This window comes from Triticum dicoccoides, chromosome 4A (genome assembly GCF_002162155.2).
Source record: "Triticum dicoccoides isolate Atlit2015 ecotype Zavitan chromosome 4A, WEW_v2.0, whole genome shotgun sequence".
NCBI lineage: Eukaryota > Viridiplantae > Streptophyta > Magnoliopsida > Poales > Poaceae > Triticum > Triticum dicoccoides.
The window spans coordinates 642,923,777-642,932,202 of NC_041386.1; positions in this window are offsets into that span (position 1 = coordinate 642,923,777).

The window sequence follows — 8,426 nt, forward strand, 5'->3', positions numbered from 1 at the left end:
GTGAAGCAGGAAAGATGACGAGGGCCAAGCATCCCTCGAAGACAATCATGACAACGACTCAACCCTTCGAACTGCTCCACATGGATCTTTTCGGTCCCACTCATTACTCAACTCTTACTACTACAGCTTGTCCTTATGGCTTTGTCATTGTTGATGATTACTCAAGATATACTTGGGTGCATATAATCCTCTACAAGACTGAAGTGCAGGATGTCTTCAGACGCTTCGCCAGTCGAGCAATGAACAACTATGGCGCCAAGATAAAAACATCAGAAGTGACAATGGCACTGAATTCAAGAACACTGGCCTAGATACATATCTTGATACCTTAGGCATCCCACATGAATTCTCAGCTCCGTACACGCCACAGCAGAATGGCGTCGTCGAACGCAAGAATAGAACACTTATTGAGATGACCCGGACGATGCTTGATGAATACAAGACTCCAAGAAAATTCTGGCCGGAAGCCATTGATACTGCATGCCATATCATCAACCGTGTTTATCTTCACAAGATTCTGAACAAGACATCCTATGAGCTCCTTACTGGCAAGAAGCCAAATGTCAGTTACTTCAGAGTATTTGGCGCCAGGTGCTGGATCAAGGATCCACATCACACTTCAAAATTTGCACCAAAAGCACATGAGGGTTTTATGCTTGGATATGGAAAGGATTCGTACTCCTACAGAGTCTTCAACCTTTTTCACTATAAAGTGGTTGAAACAGTGGATGTGCAATTTGATGAGACGAACGGCTCACAAAGAGAGCACCTGGCAAATGTGCTAGATGAAGTTCCATCCACTGAATCAATCAAACTTATGGGAACTGGAGAAATCATACCGTCTGAAGCTCAACCTGAAGAGGAACTTATCATCTCCGCACCTGATCAACCTGAAGACAATGCTCATCCTGAAGACAATCCCTCTAACAATCACAATGATCAGCAAGAGCAAAATCTTTGTCCTGTACATCCTCGTGTTGCAAATGAAGTACAGATTGAGAGAATAATTGATAGCATCAACGCACCAGGTCCACTCACTCATTCAAGGGCAACACAGCTAGCAAATTTCTGTGGGCACTTCACATTCGTCTCAATATCTGAACCCAAGAAAGTTGAAGAAGCCTTCATGGAACCTGAATGGATTCAAGCTATGCAGGAAGAGCTTCAATAGTTTGAGCTGAATAATGTATGGGAACTGGTTAAGCGTCCTGATCCTCGCAAGCACAATATAATAGGCACCAAATGGATATATTGCAACACGCAAGATGAGCATGGTCAAGTTGTTAGAAACAAAGCTTGTCTCGTTGGTCAAGGGTACACTCAAGTTGAAGGGATTGACTTCGATGAAACATTTGCTCCTGTGGCTAGACTTGAAGCCATACGCATACTGCTGGCCTATGCGAATCATCATAACATACTTCTATATCAAATGGATGTGAAGAGCGCTTTTCTTAATGGCAAGATTGAAGAAGAAGTGTATGTTGCACAACCGCCTGGCTTTGAAGATCCAAAACATCCTGACATGGTGTACAAGCTCAACAAGGCACTGTATGGCCTCAAACAAGCCCCTCGGGCTTGGTATGACACACTCAAAGACTTCCTGAAGAGCAAAGGCTTCAAATCTGGTTCCCTCGACCACACTCTCTTCACGAAGACATATGATGGTGAACTGTTTGTGTGCCAAATATATGTGGATGACATTATCTTCGGCTGCACCAATCAGAAATACAGTGAAGAGTTTGGATATATGATGCAAGAGCAATATCAGATGTCCATGATGGGTGAGCTGAAGTTCTTCCTTGGTCTTCAAATACGTTAGCAACGCAACGGCATCAATCTTCATATCTCAAGAGAAGTACCTCAAAGATTGCCTGAAGAAATTTGGTATGCAAGACTGCAAAGGCTTCACGACGCCAATGCCAGCCAAACATCATCTGGGTCCCGACGACAATGGTAAAGAGTTTGATCAAAAGGTATACCGCTCCATGATTGTTCTTTACTTTATCTATGTGCATCTAGGCCAGATATTATGCTTAGTGTTTGCATGTGTGCTCGATTCCAAGCGGCACCAAAGGAATTGCATCACTTAGCTGTGAAGTGAATTCTTCAATATTTGGCTTGCACCCCAACACTAGGAATATGGTATCCAAAGGGCTCAGAGTTTGATCTGGTTGGATTCTCGGATGCTGATTATGCTGGTGACAAGGTGGATCGCAAGTCTACATCAGGCACATGTCATTTTCTGGGACGATCACTTGTATGTTGGTCTTCAAAGAAGCAGAACTGTGTATCTCTCTCCACTACTGAATCTGAATACATTGCTGCTGGATCTTGCTGCGCTCAGCTTCTGTGGATGAAGAAAACACTCAAAGACTATGGCATTCATCTAAAGCAAGTGCCACTCTACTACGACAACGAAAGCGCCATCAAGATTGCCCACAACCCAGTTCAGCAGTCGAAGACAAAGCACATTGAAATTCGTCATCACTTTCTCAGAAATCATGTTGTGAAGGAAGATATTGATATCATACACGTCAACACTAAAGAGCAATTGGCAGATATCTTCACCAAGCCCTTAGATGAGAAGAGATTTTGCAAGTTACGGTGTAAGCCAAATATTGAATTCGCCAGACTCCTCCCGCCCTCAGTTACAAAGGGTTTAAGGTACATAAAGATGGGGACGTTACTGGTAACGCCTGCAATAAAGATACATAATGACCATTAAAGCTATGACTTAATTCCCGTCCGTTGCAGAGTGGAGTGGCTCTAGATCTTCTGGTAGTCGAGTGATTGTCCATACGGTCGAGTGTCTTCAAGACTGTCGAGTGGAACATAGCTTCATGGTCGAGTGGATGATGATTTTTCTTCGAGTGCTTCTGGCTCCTTTAGAGATGTCCTTGGGGAGGGTATCTTGGACAGATCCATGACGCTACCCTAGGTGTATAGCTTCATCATTAGCCCCCGAATGGATCAGGGTTTGAGTGAGGAAGGAGTTGAGAACACTTCTGACTCATTTTTCATGCTATGAGTATATCTTGTTCTCGATCAATGAACTGAGGTGATGACACCAACTTATTTTTCAGTCGCCTTGATCCATTCTTAGTTTTTGTCGAGTGAACTTTTACTGAAGAGTTCCGAGTGATGATGCGGAGGATGTCTTCCGTCTGTCAAGTTGTTCTGCTGTCCACGGATTTTGCGGGATTCGAATCTTGGGAAGCGCGCCAGGCGGGGGAGGCCGCGGTAATTGGGATGGATTAGGCAGGTCGCCTCCCACGCCACCTTTTTCGCCACATATCGCGTGCGCGACTGTTGTGGGATTTGATAAAATCGCCCGGGCCTACAGGTCAGTCACTCAGAAGTGTCCTTATAAAAGGCATCGGACCGAGCTTTTGAACAGTGCGCCCTCATTCTCCTTCTTCTTCCTTAGATTTCTCCGCTGCGCCTGCTTCCGCTCTCGGCGTGGTAGCCCCGCTCGGACTCGATTCGCTGCCATGGGGAAGGAGAAGACGGTGGCGTTGGAGCACGCAAAGAAGGCGACGGCGAAGGCGGAAGGGAAGAAGACCAGCCGGGGCGGATCTTCGTCGAGGTCCGGCCTGCCGCCTGGCTGGATCCAGGGCGAATGGATCCGCTCGAAAATCAGTCAAGACGACATCGATGACCTAGTTGAGGGGGGACTGATCCCTCACCAATTGGCGCGGCTCCCGGGGAACGAGACTGAGCCGCAGCCGTAGGAGGGTGAGTGCGTCCTCCTCGCCACTCATGTCGACCGCGGGTTTTCTTTGCCTCCCCACCCTTTCTTTCATGGTTTCTTGAATTTCTTTGGGGCTCAACTCCACCACTTTACTCCAAACACCATCGTGTATCTCGCTGCTTTCGTGTCCATGTGCGAGAATTTCTTGGGTTGTCGACCGCACTGGGGTCTCTTCAAGCACATATTCACGTGCCGCTCCCAGACGGTCAAGAAGGCCAACCCGAGTGACGAGAGGACGCACGTGATATAGATGTGCGGGGGCCTTGGAATTCAAATGAGGAACAAGAGCACCTTCCCAGCTATGATCCTTCCCGACTCGGTCCGGGGCAGGCAGTCGACCTAGTTTTACTGCAAGGACCAGCCGACCCTGGGTCAGTCGAATGGACTTCCCCCCTTTTCCTTGGCTCGAGTGGAGAAGCCCACCTCCTTGGGGGTGATCCCGGAAGAGAAGGCACGGGTGAAGGTGTTGGTCGAGCGGGTCGTCCAACTTGTCCGCGACGGAGTGACTGGCATGGACCTGCTGGAGGTCTTTCTCAGTTGATGCGGCCAACCACTCCAAGCCCGTGACCATCTGATGTGGATGTACTCGGGACTCGAGGACTCCACTCGGATCCACCTGGAGGACGTTAGTGAAGACACGGTGGATAAGTGGCTGAGAGTTATCACCGACAACAAAGATAATCCCCGGGGGTCTAGGAGGGTGATTCCATTCGACCATTTGCGCCAGCCGGAACAGGTATGATTCTGCATTGTCAAGTATCTTCTTGATTCACTGTGTAACATCTTGTTGACAGTCGACTGTATTTCTTTTGTTCATTGTCTTTTCAGGCTCTTATTGATATGTACTCGATGCCCAATGGAGTGCAGGAGCAAAATGTCGAGGAAGGGGCGAGCAGGGCCGAGAGTGGCGAGTGACACTCGGATGCAGAGGAGAACGAGGAGAGCGACGACTCGAGTGATGAAGAAGAGGTCGACTCACCTCCTCGCTGAGAGAGGAGGTCCAAGCACGCTCACGACCCGGCGAGCACCCCTGACCTGGCGGCCGCACCGACTGGGCAATCTTCGAAGCGCCCTCGGACTTCTTCCCCGGCGCCGACTGAGAAGGTATCGAAACAACTCAAGACTGCGCCGCCTCCTGCGCCGAAAGCATTGAAGGCCACCTCCTCCAAACCACCGAAGGCTTTGCCCAGAATCAAAGTGACCATCCCCACCATCTCCGGGTAATCATCTGACCCGATCTTTTGGTCGACTCGAGCAACAGAACATAACTGACTGAATGTTGACATTTGTAGTGCTGCTACATATGGAACTTCTTCCTACCAATACCGAGACGAGGAAATGGAAGACGCGGTTACCTCCAACCCAGGTAAAACTCTCATGATCTTGTTCTTGATTATTTGGTCGATTAAATTCTGGCAATTCACTTGGGGTCGACTGATTTATCTGCAGCCCCACCCAACGTCATCAATCTTCCGGATGATGACGAAGATGTGGCCCCTAGGCCCAGAATGAACAAAAAAGTAGCAGCTGGCAAGACGTCTCAGCAGGGACCGATGACAACACCAACCATCCAACAATCTGAAGATGCAAGTGGGGCGTCTGTAACCTTCACTGTCCCATTGTCGAGTGAGCGCCCTGCACTGTCGATTGTACCGGTGTTTCATTCAATCGTCCAACCTCATGCTTCGGAGCTCCAAGCTGCCGCACCTGGGTCGTCTGCCCCCTTCTTCACCAACTACCATGTTCCGGAAAACCAGTTGGACGTGGTTGCGGAGGCCATCCGTCAGGCTAACGTGATGATGGAGCGGATGAAGACGGTGCAAGAGAACAACCAGGCTGCTTACGATGCCAGCACGGCTCTTCGGGCCAATGTCCAGGTAAGTAGACTTTGGACTGACCTTGTTCTATTAGGATATGCTACCTGAAATATTTTCTTTCAGATGATCTCTTATTGTTTGCGTCAAATCTGTACACCCACTGGGTGTTTTGTTGTCTCTAGCACTTGCGCTCTTCCACTCGGCCTGGTCGAGTGGGATCTGAACCGGTGGGGGCACGCTAAGTGCACCTGTAAGTGCATCTAGTGCCACCCCTAGTTGGTTTTGGAGTATTGACGACAAACCTGGTTGAGGGACTAATGTGTTTGTGAGAATTGCAGGATAACACAGGTAGAAGTCCCTCATTGATTCGGTTTCCTACGAGAGATGACCCCTAAAAATGTATGAAGACATTGAAGTCAAAGGTGGTATGTGAAGACAGTCACATTGAAGACTATGACAAGAGAAGACATAGAGTGAAGACTATGGAGTGCGAAGACTTAGTTGTTTCGTCGTTCTTTTTCTTCTTTGTTGATTCATAGGAACCACCGTACTGTTAAGTGGGGTCCAAGTGAACCAGTCAGAATGACTGAAGTGATGCTTAACCAAGATCCTATGTCTTCGAGCGAAGACAATGAGAGCAAATCTTATCCAGAGTTGGATAAGTCAGCTTTGCTTGTAGCCCAAGTAAAGTTGCCGTGTGTGTTTGAAATCTGACCGTTGGAACACGTGCCAGTTCCTTAGTGACCTAGGGTCATTTCGGACAAATCAGGTCGTGTTGCCTAGTGGCTATAAATAGCCCACCCCCTACAACCATAAACGGTTGGCTGCTCAGAGTTAAAGCACGGCTTCTGTCGTTTGAGAGCAACCCACCTCGAAGCCTTTGAGAGATAATTCCTTGAGAGGATAAATCCCTAACCACCCGGAGCCAAAGAGTGTTAGGCATCACTTAAGTCTTCCTATCTGTGTGATCTGAAGACTTATTACACTTGAGGACTGTGAATCCTCCAGCCGGTTAGGCGTCGCGTTCTGAGCATCCAAGAGTCATTGTGGATCGCCGGTGAACAAAGTCTGTGAAGGTTTGGAAGTCTACCTTGAAGACTTACCAGAGTGATTGGGAAAGGACTAGGTGTCCTTAGCTCAAGGGGAATAAGGTGAAGACGAGGTCTTCTGAGTTGAATCTCAGCCTCCCTAACCAGACGTACAATTGTCACAGCAACTGGAACTGGTCCAACAAATCATTGTCTTCAACGAGTCACTGGTTTCATCCTACCCTTCCCTTTACTTACTGTTGGTCCTTGTGAAGTCATTGTACGATTGCATCACCATTTGGCTTCACTGAGTGATTACTTGTTCTGATTGGCTTCACAATATCTTCCTACCTGATCCTTACTGCTTAGCTGCTATTAGTCATTGTGCTTTCACTTCATTGAATACTTGACTATGGTTTGCCTAGTGTAGTCTACCTTCCGCTGCATGGTAATAGGTTTATTTCTATCGTTTGTCTTTGAAACTTACATGTTTTGAAGACTTTCCTGAAAATCGCCTATTCACCCCCCTCTAGTCGATCACTAGCACTTTCAGCACCCACTGGGTGTAGTCCCCGAGACCGCAGTCGACTGTGGGCAGTCGACTGGGATCTGAGTACTTTTTAATTACTTTTCTTCCACTCGACCCGGGCGGACCGGTCGAGTGGGATCTGAACCAGTGGGGGCATGTGAAGTGCACCCACTGGGTGTAGTCCCCGAGACCGCGGTAGACTACTGGCAGTCGGCCGGGGTCTGAATATATATTTTTTTACTCGACCCGGGTGGACTGGTCGAGCGGGGACTAAATCAGTGGGGGCACGCCAAGTGCACCCGCTGGGTGTAGTCCCCGAGACCGCAGTCGACTGCGGGCAGTCGACTGGGGTCTGAGTAAACTTTTAAGTTTTATTCACTCGGAAGTAAATAATCTTTGATCTTGTCGATTGACACGTCTTTTACCTTCTGCAGAAATCTTGTACTCTCATTTCTAAGTTTGCCGAATTTGAGGAGAAGCAGAGGCAACTCAACCTCGACTTGGAGCTGGCCCAACAAAAGTTGAAGAAAGCTCAAGATGAAGTTGCTGGTATGGAAGGTAACTGCATGTCGACTGTTCACGTCGATCTTCTTTTAAGATATTTCTTCGATCTCTTGTTTGATCCGATTGCTTCTTTTGCAGAGAAAATGAGGTTGGCTCTGGAGAAGAAGGACTTGGACCTCGCAGTTGCGTAGAAGGAAGCTCAAGATAAGACCGCCCTTGCAGACCAGTAGCTGGCTTCGGTCGGAGTGTTGGAAGGAGAGGTAAACAAGCTGAAGTCCTCTCTCAATGAGTCCAACCGAGAGGTAACTCGTCTGAAGAAGGATAAGATTGCTCTGAATGAGAAGCTGGAGTCCGCAGTCCGTAAGAGAAATGACACGGAAGCCTATCTGAGAACTCTTGCCAAGAAGCTCTATCTTATGCTGGAAGGTACTCCTTTTAATTCGACTGCTTTACTGCTTGCAAGTTAATCCTATCCAGTCGACTCACTAACTCTTTGACTACAGAATTCTACCAAAACTTTGACGAGGAAACTGGACAGATCGAGGCGGGTTTAGACCCTATCGTTTCTCTGGTCAGCGACGAGGCTGCCATGAATGTGCTTCGACTGGAATCCCGTGTCGTCGGCGTCACAGGTTACCTCGCTCGTCTGAAGGTGGCAGTTTCATGGATCGACTCTTCACTCTGGCCAAGGGCGACGCTTCAAAATGACCTCGAATCTCTGATGACTCGGCTCAACGAGATTCCTGGTCGAGTGTTAGAGTGGAAGAAGTCCTCTGCCCGGTGTGGTGCCGACGTGG